The sequence below is a fragment of the Amphiprion ocellaris genome, chromosome 19 (assembly GCF_022539595.1).
Source record: "Amphiprion ocellaris isolate individual 3 ecotype Okinawa chromosome 19, ASM2253959v1, whole genome shotgun sequence".
NCBI classification, from domain to species: Eukaryota; Metazoa; Chordata; class Actinopteri; family Pomacentridae; genus Amphiprion; species Amphiprion ocellaris.
This window is the reverse complement of record NC_072784.1, coordinates 4149895-4165453: the sequence shown is the minus strand read 5'-3', so window position 1 is coordinate 4165453 and position 15559 is coordinate 4149895. Positions and strand designations below refer to the sequence as shown.

Sequence of the window (15559 nt, the reverse complement as noted above, 5' to 3'; positions counted from 1 at the left end):
ATACCTAGCAGGACTGAAGGACAATTTGATATAAGGATCGAATTGTGATATTGTGAACAAGTTGTATTTAAAAACTAACAAAAGTAAGTGTAAAAGCTGAGGTGTTTACGTGGCAGTTTCTTTTAGACTTGAATGCAGTTTACATCTGTAAAAAAATGTAAAACCTACACTCTGATTCCACTAATCAGCTTGCATGATGTGTTGAGCTTTTGCAGATGTGAGCTTATAAGTCGGAAGAGCATATATTTGAAGACGCATGTTACCATTTTGCAGTAAAAATCATGACTGTGGAGTGTGATTTCAGCCAGTCAAGCTCCACCAGTCGTTCTTTAAGTTTATTAATGTGTTCAACATGAGCCACTTTGACACAAGTGATCAGAACCTGAAATTGTAAATTTTATCTCTCACTATGCTTTTAACCCGCTTTAGTGGATTTTTTTTAGCTTCTTAGGAGCTGCGGTGAAGCTAATGTGCCATCAGAAACTACTTTTCTATTGATTAATGTAGAATGTCACGGATTAATCGATCGATCTGTTTTAACTATTTGACGCCTGAATTTATTTACAATTATATTAAAAATGTATTATTTGTGTCTTTGCTCTCCAGCTGATGCTAAAATAAGTGAAGATAGTTAATTTGTCTGTAGCACATAGAATAGATATAACAACAACAGATATAATAACTTCAGGGCAAACTCAGACCGGTCCTATGAGAAACCAGTGCTTGCAAAAGGCTCCGAGGTACGTATCGAATGTGCAACAAAAAGGCAATGGGGGAATAGATACGTTGTCTCAGCTGCAGTCTGAATGAAAGTGGTATGTTGCAAATTCACGACAAGCAGCATTAAAGGGTTAATTTTTCTCCAAACAATCCAAGTTTTGTGCTCTATACGTGGATTTAAAAGGTACAAGGACACCAAGATCCTAAATCTCTCCTTACTGCTGCCAGTTGATGTATATATTGTGGCAGTTTGTCTTCAGGTGTTCGTGCATTGTGCTGTGGTGCTGAGGTCTGCCATTCAAACTCTGCTCCGTGTACAAACCGCCTCTGTTCTGTGATCATTTCAAGTAGTTTCAAAGTTTCAAGGGCTCTACTGTCGCCACCATTGTCTGTAACTGTAGCACCGGCTGTTGCTGACAAACGACTGTTGCGCGGCAATTTCGCAGTAAAGCAGAAGAACAGCATTTGTTCCAGTAAGCTGAAGCATTTTAGAAATAAGCATAAAAACCATGCATCAGTTTAGAATATTTTTTCGCATCAACAACAACGATCCTCCTGTTAGCACATCTAAACGTTGAACAGAGCATTCACTTGGTGACACCTTTGTTCAATATTCTCTCTTATTTTTAGCTCTTTTATGGTCTTCACCAACTCCCAAATGAAATATCTTTAGCTGACAAATGCTCCATTACTCTCACCAGCTGGCTGCTAACTCAGGTTTCCCTGTGTTTGCTGCTGAAGGGTACAGCGGGTTTTCTTTCCCTCTTAAAGCTGCTGCTGTAAACAAAGTTAATTAGGGTGGTGAAAGTGTACCTAAACTGTAAAGTCGCAGTGTGTAAATCCTGAACAGTTGAGTGGAACTGCAGAGTTGGATGAGGGTTATTTGTGGGTTTGTCACCATTTATATCACAGTCATTTCACTCACTGTTAATGTAAAATATTGATTAGGGCAGCTTTAACCTCTTATCAGTTGTAATTGAGTGCATTTTCCAAAACAAATTTGTGCAAACAGGCTCCCAATTACCTAAATTAATTGACACAATCATACTTGCAGGGCTTTTTGGGGACCGGAGTGGTCTTGGATTCCAGGTTCATGCTTTTGTATAATATGATAATAATAATAATTTATTTGGATAGCACCTTTAGGAAGAACATTCACAAAGTGCTTTGACAGGTAGAACATAAAAAATGACAAAGTGTACAGAATGGATAGCTGATTAAAAGCTGGTCGACATCACAAATGGGGGTTAAGAGAGAAGGCCCAATCACCCTTGGAAATGCTAAAACCCTTTTAAGCCTCAACTTCGGAACAATCAGGAGAGACCCAGCCGAGAATCTAATGGCGCTACTCGGCTCGGCTCAACTCGGTTTGTGAGGTTTTCCATTAGGACATGGAGTACCTGGTACCAGGTACTATGTTCGGCCGGGGTTCCAAGCAAGCTGCCGATAATGTGACGTCTACGGAGTTTAGGCCACTGATTGGACAGGGAGTGACGACACACGAGAGCGACTCCTGCACGAACACCAAACCCAGCATTTTGTAAAAAACTTGCAACAGTGACGGTGCGCATTGCTCTTTATGGAACTTGGCAAAATTTGAATATGTCAACCAGACCTGTACCGTGGGTGAATGAAGAGGTCGAGACTTTTCTGTCTTTGGAGCTGGACTTCCGGGCCGTCGTGCTATGACGACTCCACCCATGATGAGGTGGTACTCAACTATAATGGAAAACAACCTAAACCGAGTGGAGTCGAGCCGAGTAGGTGCTAATGGAAAAGCACCTTAAGGCTGCACGTAGGGACGTTGGGGTTAACATGTCTAAAGGCCTCTACATGCTGTGTGATTTTCACAATCTTATGAGTTCACAGCTTGCTACCCTGTACGACATGAATCTAACAATCTTTGACCACGATATGAAGTTGCTCTGTGGAGATTACACGATGAAGATGCAGCTGAATCTCAGCCTATGATGTACGTGAGTCGACATAAATGCGCAATAAGCATGCGCCGTTCAGCTATGAAGAAGCATAAACGGAGTACCTACAATCACAGGGAAATTAGCGAAACATGAACAAATTTAATTTTTATTTATTTAATAACATAAACTAAGTGCTGTGGCCACTATTTACAGCGGTGTGTGTGCGTTTGCTATCCATTAATATTAGCTTACTAACATGGGAGCTACAATTGTGCCGCTATATCCTTCCATGCTTCGTCTTTTTTTGTCCAGTTGTGGTACCATCTGGAGGACACGTCTGCCACAACTCTACTAGGCTGTCTTCTTTGTTTAAATCCCACATACTTGTTTTGATGCGTTTTGCTGTTGTCGCCGCAAATCATCTATTTGGGTTTAGCGCCAGTGATTGGTACGTCATTTCATACTGCATTTTTATTGGTTGGTTAGTTGATGTCGGTCGCAGCAGCAGTCACACTGTGAGCCCAAATTTCTGACACAGTCAGAATTTTATCGCAGCTTGTCTTTAGTTGTAAGATAATGACAACAGCGACGTAGGATTTAGAGCCAAGACCAAAGATATCGCCACAATTCTCTCATGATAGTTATCTTTTGTCTGGGAAGGCCGAAAATCACAGTGTGTAGTGGCCTTAAAATATAGCCAGTAAAATCTTTCAATCAATTCTAAAACGAACAGGGAGCCAATGAAGAGAAGCCAGAACAGGGGAGATGTGATGTCGTCTGTTAAAACCGGGAAGAAATTCAAACTTTTCACTCAGCTGCATGAACTGTGCTTTTGCTGCTTCGAATTTGTCCCTGGGGGGACTGACACAGCGGGGAACGGTGATAAAACGCCAACTCGATAGTTCACAAGGTCAACCTTTCAGAGTCCAGGTTTGAGTGACGGGTCGCCGCGACCTCTCAGTCGAACCGGAGCCCACATCACAGCACGAGTTCCCCTCATGGACATGTGTGTGAAATGTACTAGCCGTGGACACTGTGAGAAGAGTTTGCAGTATCTGTCTGTTGGCAAACTGATGGCACTGCCTCGTGGTGGCTGTGGTTGCGTTGTGTGTTTGCTTTTCCTCGGTCTCCCCCCGTAGAGCCGGGTTTGATCGTGTCTGCTCCCTGGCTGGTGCCCCGTCGTACCCTCCTCTCCTGCTCTGCCAACAAGTCTCCCTCTCTTTCTTTCTCATTCCTTCTTTTATTCTCTCCGCTCACGTCTTTCTTGGCGAGGCAAAACGTTCCCACAGCTCTCACAGTCCCCCCCCCTCCTCAAACCCCACCCACCCGCCTCCCCTTCCATCACTCCTTCTCTCCCTTTCTTCCCCTCTTTCATTCACTTCTTCTTTTTTTGTGTCTTTTTCTTCCTCGTCCCCCACTTCTCTCTTTATTTTTTTGCCTTTTCTCCCTATATCCCTCCCCTCCTCCTTCTCTGTCTGTCTCCCCCATTCCCTGGCAAAGGCTGGCATCACATGATCCCTCTCCCACTTGTGCCCAGACCCTGCCACACACACTCACATAGAAACACACACATAGAAACACACACATCACAGCAGCAGGGTGGCTCATGTCTTTCATTCACGGCTATACGTTTTATACTCGGCTCTGTTTGCATGAAACCTAATATACACACATCATCAGTGCAGTTTAAACAAGCGCTCCCTGTATGAGAAGCCGGAGCATTTTTCACCGCGTGTTTATTGTCCGTGTCGTCAGGCTCCCTCCGAGTGTTATCTCGCATGTTTCGGCGATGGGATCAGAAAGTCGAATGAAACGGAGGAAAAAACTGCAGTAATCTCCTGTTTAAGTTTCCCCTCAGTTCCAAATGTGCAAACCTCACATCCAGTATGTCTGGTAATGAAAAATACTCCAGGATCTGTGTTGAAATTTTCAGAGCCACAGATATTTCATTTGTTGGTAGGAATTTTGACTAAAGCCCGATATGCCAGAGAGCTTTCGGCTCCAACTCTCCCCCCCCCCACCACCACCACCACCACCACCCTCCTTTCTTGCTAAAGCCATGGCAGCCCTGCTGAAATCTTTCCCACTGCTTTCTCTTCCCCCTGCGAGAGGCAGATTTCTTTAGCATGTGTTGCTGCGTTGTGCCCCCACTGCCAGCAAGTGACATCTGCTGGCCAAATGGAGGAACGACGACTCTCCATATGCATTTTACAGTTTAATATGGATGTGACGGTGGAGAGCGCTGCAAAGGATTTTTAATTTTTTGTTGCTTCCACCCTGAGAACATGCAGGGCAGACTTTTCTCCCTCCTGTGTGTCCCTCTTCCTCCCTCCCATGCCGATCTCCCCCCTGTACATCACAGCTCATCAGCATAGGCGCAGATAAAAGATAAAAGAAACGGGGCAGAGGGAGAGGGGAGATGGGAGGGGGGTATCCACGGGCAGCCAGCCAGCCTCCCCCTCCATCCTTCTACCCCCTGCCCTCTTCTCTCTCCCATGGTTGATTCCCTTTAGGCCCCTCTCACCCCTTCTCACCCCCCTCTCACCCCCTGGCTCCCCGGCTCTGTGTGGCGTTGGCACAGAGAGGGCGCAGGCGGCACACAGACGGCCACGCAGATGGGCAACGGGCAACGCAGGGCTGCCTCCCCACACCTGCTCCTTGCTGGCACGGGGCTCGGGCCAGGCGGCCATGCAGCACACACACACACACACACACACACACACACACACACACACACACACACACACACACACACACACACACACACACGATGCACACAAACACAGATGTGCATCTAACGCAGAATTATCTCTCTCAATTTATTGAACTTTCTCCCCCCCTCACATATAGACGGAATCGCAGCGCACACACACACACACATGCAAATACTCCCACAAAGCGTTCTACATGCTGCACACGCGTGCTTACGTGTTTTAATAAAAGAACGCTGCCTCCCTCCCACACTCCGCTGCTCAGCCTGTCAGTCACAGATGTTTACACGCTTATCTCCAACTGTGCTTCAACATGTGCTCTCCAGAAATTTTTTGCACATATACACTATCATAAACATATATAAGACACAATCTCACATTCGTAGCCGCCGCGTGATGTATTTATAGTCTCACACCCACACATTCACACTTCAGCACTACCAGCACAGAAACACATTTCACAATTAATCACGTCGCCCCATGCTGCGCTGTCACATGGAGTTACATGCCAGGCGTTCACCGAACTACACAGAGATGCACTATTGTCACTTTTGCGCTGAATGTGGGTACAAAGATCGATTTATATAGACTTGGAAGGATGTTTGAATGTATCAAAAAGATGAGAATTTGCGAGCCCGCTTGCCTGTAACTGCTACTTTGTTGACACCACCAAAGTGCTGGAGGAATTGCCAGAATCCGAAGCTGCCGGTTTAATAGGTAGGGTGTGGATATGGAAGCCAAATAAACTTCCCAGGAAGGCGCCAAAAATAGCTGAAAGGAAAATCCATCCTAAAACAGAAAACCCCTGGTGTTATTCCTTCAATTTCTGGAGGCTCAGTCTTGATTTGTAAGCAGAAACGAGCTGCTCCATTGACGGTAAATGGGCCGTCATTGCAGTCACAGGGCACAGGCTAGTTTTAGAGGGCTGAGGAACCATTTTTCAGTCATTTGATCATTTTTTTGTGGCCTTCTTTCGTCTTTTGCTTAAAGATTTTCTTCTAAAGCTGCATATTCTACCCCATCTTGTTGCTGTTTTCTTTTTTTTCTGTGTGCCAGCAACTTCCAGATGGAGCTTAAAGACACCTGCAAGAGCCTGCAGACGCTATTCAGGACACAAAAGTGCCTCTGCATTTAATCTGTACTTTTAGTTAGTTACAGCCAACGTTCTCCTAAAACAGATGCTCGAATTGTACATTGATCAAAAATAAGGCAGAGAGCTCATTGTGATAAAGACACAAATACAAGTTTGTCATATTCTTCCAATTAGCAAAACATGATTTAAGGTGCACTTAGTGCTGAAACCAGACTTAATGTTCATCCAAATGTGGCATTAACGAAGCTGAATTAATGAAGTTTTATAATGAACGCTGGTAAATGGCCAAAGTGAATGACTCAGCGTGTAGAGCAGCCGTGTCAAACATGCGGCCCGCGGGCCAAAACCGGCCCTCCAGAGGGTCCAATCTGGCCCTCGGGTCGATTTTATCAAGTCTAAAAATTAGAGAGAAGACATTAACTGCAAATTTTAAAGCTGTTAATCTAAAATAATTCCTAGACTATGACAAGTTGTTTTGATCATAAAGTAAAATACGAGATTGTTCATTGTTCTTTTGTCATTTTGTGTCTCGTTTTTGTAACCTTTTGTCTTGTTTGTGTGGCTTTTTGTCTTTTTTTGTCTGACTTTTGCCATTTGTCTCATGTTTTTGTGGTTTTTTGTTTCCTTTCTGTCTCACTTTTGTTTTTTCTATTATTTTTGTCATTTTGTGTTTTGCTTTATTTGTTGTTTTGCGTGTCATTTTGTCATTTTGTGCTTTTTGTCAAACTTGCGTTGTCTATTTTTTGTCGTTCTGTTTTTCGCTTTTGTCATTTTTTGTCTCGCTTGTGTCGTTTGTCCATTTTTTTGTCGCTTTGTAACTTTTTGCCTCATTTTTTGGCGTTTTTGTTTTGTTTCATGTCATTTGTCTCATTTTGTGTCTCACTTTTGCCGTTTTGTGTCTTGTTTTTGTCATTGTGAGTCTCATTTTTGTAATATTTCGTCTTGTTTTTGTTGTTTTTGTCTTTTTTATCTCATCATTTTGATCATACAGTAAAATACTATATTGTTCAGTTCCAGATAGCTGTGAGTAAATATTGTGTTCCTTTGTAGACACTCTGTGATCTGGAAGTTGTAATGTGGAAATGATAAACTGAGGCATAATGTTGCTGAAATCGAATGTATTTTTCTTCAGAAATTTCAGGTTATTCATGATGCTTTGTAAAAAGATAGTTCATTAAACGTGAATATTTTCTAAATGTACCTTTTTGCACTAAAACAAAGGAAAGGTTAGAAATTGTGATTATTTATAGGTTATTATGCTGTGATTTTACTGGTCACTTGAGATCAAATTGGGCTGAATGTGGAACCTGAACTAGAATGAGTTGGACACTCCTGGTATAAAGGCTGAAGCAGCTGTTCCAGCTCAACAGCAATAACCTCAGTGCTCCTCTTGCCCCCTGTTATTATCTCGTTACACTTAACTCGACATTATCTAATGAAGCAAATCCCCATGAAATATCCAGGGGCACCTTTGGAGAAAGTTCCTGCTCTCACACTTGTGTGCATTTTTCCTCATCTTAAAGGTAGCCACAGTGAGCTCAGGGTCATACATGGAAGAGAAACACTATACCAGCACTACTCCCTCCACGCAGCAGCGTCCAATAAGAACCGCTGGCTTTACAACCAGGCTCAGAATGAGCTTTACTTGCAGAAGATTGAAACACAAGGAGGGGGGGCAGCAGCGGTGGTGGTGGTGGTGGGGAGATCAGAAGGCGATGAGTAGTTTTCAAAAACTGGAAAACGAATCGGCGAATGAAAATGGAGGGGAGGGGGGACGTGGAGAGGATGAAGGAGGTGGTGGAGGAGGAGAAGAAGGGAAAAAAAAGGAGGTTGAAATGAAGTCCAATAAAAGAGCCGAGTGAACATCTGTGTGGGATAGCCGTGGGGATTAGGAGGGTTTGGAACATTTTAAGCGCATTAAAGATTAAAAAAAAGGTCAGAATGTTTAGCAACATACCGATAAACCTCTTAAGCGAAACCCAATTGGGGAGGCTGTTGGGTTTCTTTATCCACAGGCTGGCTGGTGGATGGCGGGGGGTGCGGGGGGGAGAGAGGGGGTGAGACTGCGCAGCCATACACACTTAAACTCAAACGCACTCTTGTATATGTACGTGTCAGTCAGTGCAGTTCGCCTCACGCTCTCTGCTTTACATCCATCTCCCATCAGCTCAAGGCTGTGCAAACACAGTCATTGTAATTAGCATTTCCTTGTATATGTCTACATAACGTGCACCGCAGTCCAATCAGAGCTGCCCTCTGTCACGTTGGGGAAGAGATGTACGAGAACAGCACCACAGCTGCATTCCCACATTAACCCCGAGCCTGATCCCAGAGCTGTACCCACACGATCCACCAGGAATGACGGGGTTTGGACCTGCAGGCCTCGAACGCCGCTGCTCAGACAGAATAGAGCGGCAAAAAAAAAAAGAAAAAGCTGAGGAGGAGCATGGGGTTACAGCATGAGAGAGTGAAAGGGAGAGGCAGAGGCGAGATGGATGAAGGAGGGAGAGAACAGTGGTGGATTTGTCCACAGCGCTCTGGAGCAGTCAGAGGAAGAGGCCCCTATCATTTGACTGTGAACTGAACCATGTCTGGGGAGCTATCCTTAAATGACACAGAGGGTGGAGACACAGAGTCACAGGGGTCACTGGTTGTTATAGCTGTACTGAGCCACACACACACACACACACACACACACACACACACACACACACACACACACACACACACACACACACACACACACACACACACAAATATACATATAGCTGCATGTAGTTAGCCTTTAGCTCCAAAAACCTACATGTCCCACAATGCAACATCATAGCATTTCTTTATTAGGCCATCTTTCAAACTGTTTATTCAGTCACTAAGCCCAGTCGGAGATAATCCTGATGAGTCACAGAAGCGTCATTTTGTAACTATTGTTGTTTTTTTAAATCACTGAATATTTGTGCTATTTTCTGGTGTTGCTGGCTGCAGCAAAGCCTCGGAGCTGCTGTGAAATCTGTGCATAGCTTACTGCTTAAAGATGCCCAGCACTTACTGGAACACACTAAAAACACATTCGCAACATATTTCTTGAAAAACAGCGAGTTACCCGAAACAGATTCCAAGAGCAGCCTCCACAAAGTTGAGAAATAGCACACAGCGGATGAGCTGTTGTGAAAACGGCTTTCTTTTAGACGTTGACCAATATGTTTTTTTCAGGGCCGATACCAGTTGTTAGTAATAAAAAGACCAGTAAGATATTTGGAACCAATATGCATTTGCAGTAAAGTGTCAAACTGTAATTTAAATGTAGATTTATGGTTTACATGTTTAATTAAAAGACACGTGCTAATGATTGGAGCTTAGATGGACACTGGGTGGGTCAATCTATAACTGAGAGACTTTTGAAGTCCATGGGATATATCTTGTATACATTTTTATTAGAAGTAAAAAAAAAAAATGTTTTTTATGTTCATTATGGTCACGTATTTACAAATTCCATAATTATTTATTATGGAAACAATCACTTATTAATTAAAAATGACTGGATATCACTAAAATGTCAATAACCGTCTGAATTTAACAACAACCACCTTCTAATCAGCTAAACAATAATAAAATGAGCTTCAATCTTCATAAATAACTTTCAATTTCAATTTTACTCAATTGTATATATAATATTTAGAAGAATCTTTCTCTAAAATGTCATGTGGTGTTTGGTTATAGGCAGCCATGTTGATTTCAGGCCTGAAAACAGCAAAAATATCAACTATAATCCAAAAAGTCCTGCAATTCTATATTAACCCAGGTGCTTTTCTTCATGCTATCCTCTCGCTTCCATCACTCAAGTCTCTTCCTCGTGTCTTAATTCCTCTCAACGAGGATGTCATATGTAGGATACACCTGTTTCCTCGCTTCTCATTTCCTAAAAGTGCATTTAAGAGCCTGAAAGATCCTCTGTGATGCCGGAGGGGGAACGACGTCGGGGTCAAAGGAGGTCAGAGGATGTGAGGAAGCACAATGAGAAGCATCCACTGATTAATTAAATATGAAGCTACTCTTGTGCTTTTGGTTTGTGGAGGGAAGGGAAAAAAAACAACCATGAAAAGTGTTAAAATGCTGAGTATGGCAGTTTTTACAGGTTTTCAACATGTGGAGGAAGCTTTACAGGCCTGCTGGGCTTAGTTATGGTTGCTAAGCTACTTGCGGTTATTATTACCGAAACAATGATGAAAGATCCGAGCTTTTACCACCTGATGTGATCGTTTAAAAAGTACAGTACCTGTTTGTTTAGCCGTTTACTTCACAATTTACCTCAGTTAGTCACATGAAAAACTCAGATGTTTTAGCCACATGTGGACAGCTGTTGCGTGTATTTTACCCACCTTCCACTGGAGCTAAAAATAGTGTGTAGAGGGAGTTTTGATTTAAGTGTAGGACAGCAGGGTGAAGGTGGTGAACAGCTGCATCTGATTCTCATCTCCAGGCAGAACGGTGATGCTGAATATTAGAGCGACTGCTTTATGGAAATCCATCGCCTGACTGACTTCTCTCCTTCCAACCGTCGTCAAGTTTAACATCCAAATCTGTTCTATTTTATCTCCGGCACTGGACTGGGTGATGGTGATTTTTATAGCCTGTCGTCAGTCTGCAAAATCCCCCTCACTTAGTGCACATTAGATTACACAGGGCCTGTTTGCTCATGTGTGCTTGTGATGCACAAACAAACACTCTAAGCTGTTCGGTAAATTAGCAGAAAGTGTGCAGTGTGCACTCGTATATGAATATGCGCACAGTAAATGAGTCCATTAGCGCTGGCGACGGCTGCCTGTGTACTAAAGCGAGCGAGCATGTGTATGTGATTTTACATTCAAGTGTCCCTTAATGATTTGCACTTGTGTTATTGTGTGTTTGTGTGTGTGTGCGGCGTTGTGTTGTTTTCGTGCGCATGATGGATGGCGACGATTACGCAAGTGTGCTGCCTGAGTGTGTGTACATTAGCGCGGGTGTGAGTTATTAGCCTCTGTCTGCATCTGCAGTGTGATAAATGCATAGCCAGTGTTAACTTTTGTGTACACACTCCTGGAGTGTATCAACAGTGAGTGTACAGTGTATTGACCAAGCAGCAAAATGAACTCACTCTATGTGTGTGTGTGTGTGTGTGTGTGTGTGTGTGTGTGTGTGTGTGTGTGTGTGTGTGTGTCGGTGCTGTATTATCTCTGGCGGGGCGTTTGCAGGGGGCCTTGGGGCGACTGTGCGCAGGAGATAAGGGTGATTCATCTGTGTTTGAACGTTTCGTGTGTGTGTGTGTGTGTGTGTGTGTGTGAGAGCGTGTTTGTGCTTCAGAGGCATGTGTTTGGTGTGTGCGCGCGCAAGCATTCGAACCAAACACGCTAATAAACGCGGCTACATATGCTTCAGCCGGTGTCATGCGTGTGCGTTAGCGTGTGGGCGTGCTGAAGCGGTGCTGTGGGGACAGGAGGCCCGCTGCCACTGATTTCTCCCTGCAGGTGGTCCATATAATAATATAATAATACACAGCCTCTCCATTGTTCTGCATTAGCTCAGAGCGGCTTCGTTCTTTGGATGCAGTACGCCCCCCTGCTCACATTACTCCTGTAGAGGCACCTTTGGGCAACTATTGTGCACACACACGATATATATTTACACGAATGTTTGTAACCCTGCCAAGGATTACACAGAAAACCCTTCATACACATTTCCATGTATGTAGAAGTGAAGTCACATGTGACATATACAAACACACACATAAATGTACATATTGCACATGCATGCAAGGAATCTGTGTAAGACTGTGACACACAACCTAGATTGGCAAGCGCTTTTTTAAAAAACTGGAGTAAGCAAGGCATAGAGATGTCATATCTATATATGCAAATACATATTCTACAAAGGAGCAGACAAATAGATTAGAACATTTCAACAAAGAATTGGCAAAACATGCTCCAGAATATCTTCCAAAAGAGGAGCCAGGTTTGTTTTGTTCCAGACATGCATTGTCTGGAGATGCATGAAAAATGACCACACCAATTAAAAAAAGAAGTCTGAATTTGAGAACATTGCTTTTCTTGATTTATGAAGATGTCACCCGAGCAGACAAAGATGTTTTATACGGTCATCAATCCTCCCGTTTAAACTGATAAAAACAAAACCCTGCATGCAAAACTGTGCAAAAACAATCTGTCAAAAAGGAAGGAAAAAAATCTTCATGTTTATTGATTTATTTTTAGGTAAACCTGCTCTAAGTCAAGTTTTACAGAATCTGAATGAGTCTCTGCACACATTATGTCTAATAAATGAAGGGAATTGTGTTGACTGCCAGTAAAGAGTCTTGGTTTGGTATAAATTAAGATCATTGGTTTTATTGTTTGCATAAAAGCTGCTATTCATGATGTACAGTGGTGATTATGGAGGCCCAATATGGAGATACAGACCCTTCCTAGAGGTCCCAAACATGAAAAAATAGAGACAAAATATCAGTCAATGAAAGGAAAACAGAAAATCTGTTTCACAAAATGTTACCCTTTTCTGCTTTTACCATTTTGTGCTGTGTAACTTCAGTCTATCCCAGTTTAGCTGATTTGCTCACCACTTTTGTCAGAAAGAGTAGAAATCACTTCATTTTAAGGACTGAGGATCACTGTTCCATTGTTAGAAAGCTGTGTTTCCAACCCTTGAAATCATTTGGACTCTGGTTTTGTAGATGATCATTTGACCCAATTGGAACATGATCTACAACGCTAATCAAAACTACCTTCCAAAGAAAACAAAAAGCAGCCTCAAACTTATCATCACACCACTTCTCTAGCAGCGTATTCATATGTCTGTCGTTACTATTTCCATTAAAGTAAAGATCCGTAAGCATTTTGTCACATTTTGTCAAGAAAAGTGCAAAGTTCTGGGAGACGAGTTTGAAGATTTGGCTGATAATGTAACACGAGTGGAATTAACACTTTTAAAATGCAGAGGGTTTGATACAGTAAAAAGTGGGCCACGTGATAGCGTAGCGCAGCGGCCGCCGGTCTGTTTGGTGCCAAGAGATACTTAAACAAAACAACACATTGAGCCCATGCCAGTAAGCTATATTATTATCTTCATTGGAACTAATTGCCAGGCCAAACAGCGACACATATGCACACACAGGCTTCAACAACCACTCATCATTAGGGACTTTAGCTGTGGTGTGCCATCCCTGTTGTCATGACAACGAGGCACAGAATTTTGGCTTGGAAGCAGTCACATAGTGTAAGAGAGAGTTTAATTTCCAGATACATGCAGGTTTGCGAGGTTTTAACGGCTTGTGGTGAAGCACAGCAGCGGGTTCGTCGGGGTGAGCGATAAGAAAAGGCCCCGGGCTGCTTTCATTCGCGGGTCTCGTCTTGCAGGATCGCCTTGTTTGCCCTGAATGATCCCTTTATGTTGTTGTTTCTGCACTTCCTCATACTTTTACGAGTGCGTCTGACGTTTATGATCAACCGTCATTTTCACTGAAGTCGCACACTCGCGAGCAAAGACGACACGACACTCGCAGGATCGCAGACGAACATCCCGGTGGTTTTATCCTCACTCCATTAGCATTGCAGATCCTCTGTAGGTCTTTTTATCTTTAAGACCATTGGGGCTGTGTGTGTGAGAGAGAGTGTGCTTTGCAAGCGTGTGTGTGTGTCTGTTTGTGTGTGTGTGTATGTGTGTGTGTGTGTGTGGGTGTGCCGTCAGCTAGCAGGAATGCATGGGTACCGCCAAAGCTAAGATGGCTGCCAAGCGCTAAGATGGCTGCCAGGATTCCACAGAGCGACAGCGCGAGAGAGAAAGAGAATCGGAGACAGAACGAGTGTGAGAGGAATTGAGGGAGAGAGACCTGAAGATGGACTCTTACTCCCGCAGAATGAGGGACGAGTGTTTGCGAGAAAGAAAAAAGAAGCTCTGGCCTTGTATGTTTTCCCTCCTCTTTTTGGGCCCAGAGTGATGAGGTGATTGTGTCTCTTTTGTGTTTTCTTGGTTTTGGCAACGCACAGACGGGGTGAATAGTGCAGTAGCGTGCTGGCACATAGTGCACTACTGCCACCCAAGATTAGGACGCTGATTTGGGCTTAGAAGATGTTGAGATTGGGGGGCCTAGTACTGACTGCAAGGGGGCCACGTTCTTGCAAGTAGGACTTGGCCCAAGGCGCCCTTAAAGCTTAAGCACTGTGGGGTAATTGGCTTGAGTGGTATATATGATACAGCTATAAAACTCCACGAGGCTGCATTACACATCTGAAGAAGAATGGCAGCCGGCGGGCCAAACAAAACTAGCTGAAGTAGGAGAGCTGCCTCCCTGAGCGCCTGCCCCTATAGATGTTAAGGTAAACACGTACAGGAGATGCAAATCAAACGATGCCTCCGGTCCAAAAGTGTACATTCAACAAGTCAGTAGTGGGGAACAAAATGTTCCTTGCTACCACTGTGGCACATTTCCCAAGTAACACTGTCAAAGGCCTTTCTAGAAAGAAAATGGGTTTTGTTGAGGTATACACACTCTCCACACACTTCAGAAATGTGATTGTTTGTTGCACCTACACTGTTTAAACTCTTAACGCTCCTCATTTACGGGCACCAAAAAATACTGATTCCTTGTGGGAATAAAATCCAGAAATTCAGCAAAAAATTGCCCAAAATTCTCATATTTTCTTTAAGAACATTCACAAAAAAATCAACCAAAATCCAGTGAAATTTGCTGGATTTTGGTTGATTTTTTGTGAATGTTCTTAAGAAACATTTTTAACATTTCTTTTTTCCACCAAAAACTGTTCCAAAAATTCCCAAAAATGTTGACAATATGGGCATCAGAAGTTTCACTGTGAAAATATGTTTTTTTTCTCACATTTTAAAACTGTAAAACTGGTCAATTTTGACCCGCAGGACGACACGAGGGTTAAGAGAAGTATAGAAAGCTAGAAACGTGGTTTTGCTGAATTATGTGCACACTTACAAGGCAATCCAAACAACACCCAGAGCTGAGAAAATGCACATCTTACTGTTCCACCTTAACTACTTAGTGATGGACGACCTGAGGTGTTTCTTTGCCAGTTTACATTGTTGAAGGTCGTCACTGAAGGAGTGTG

General features: G+C 43.3%; 1 protein-coding gene across 17 annotated transcripts in view; it reads left to right on the top strand.

Moving 5' to 3' along the window:
• nfixb (nuclear factor I/Xb) overlaps positions 1-15559 on the top strand; it is a 176324-nt gene that overhangs the window by 121099 nt on the left and 39666 nt on the right. The gene's annotated exons all lie outside the window — the stretch shown is intronic.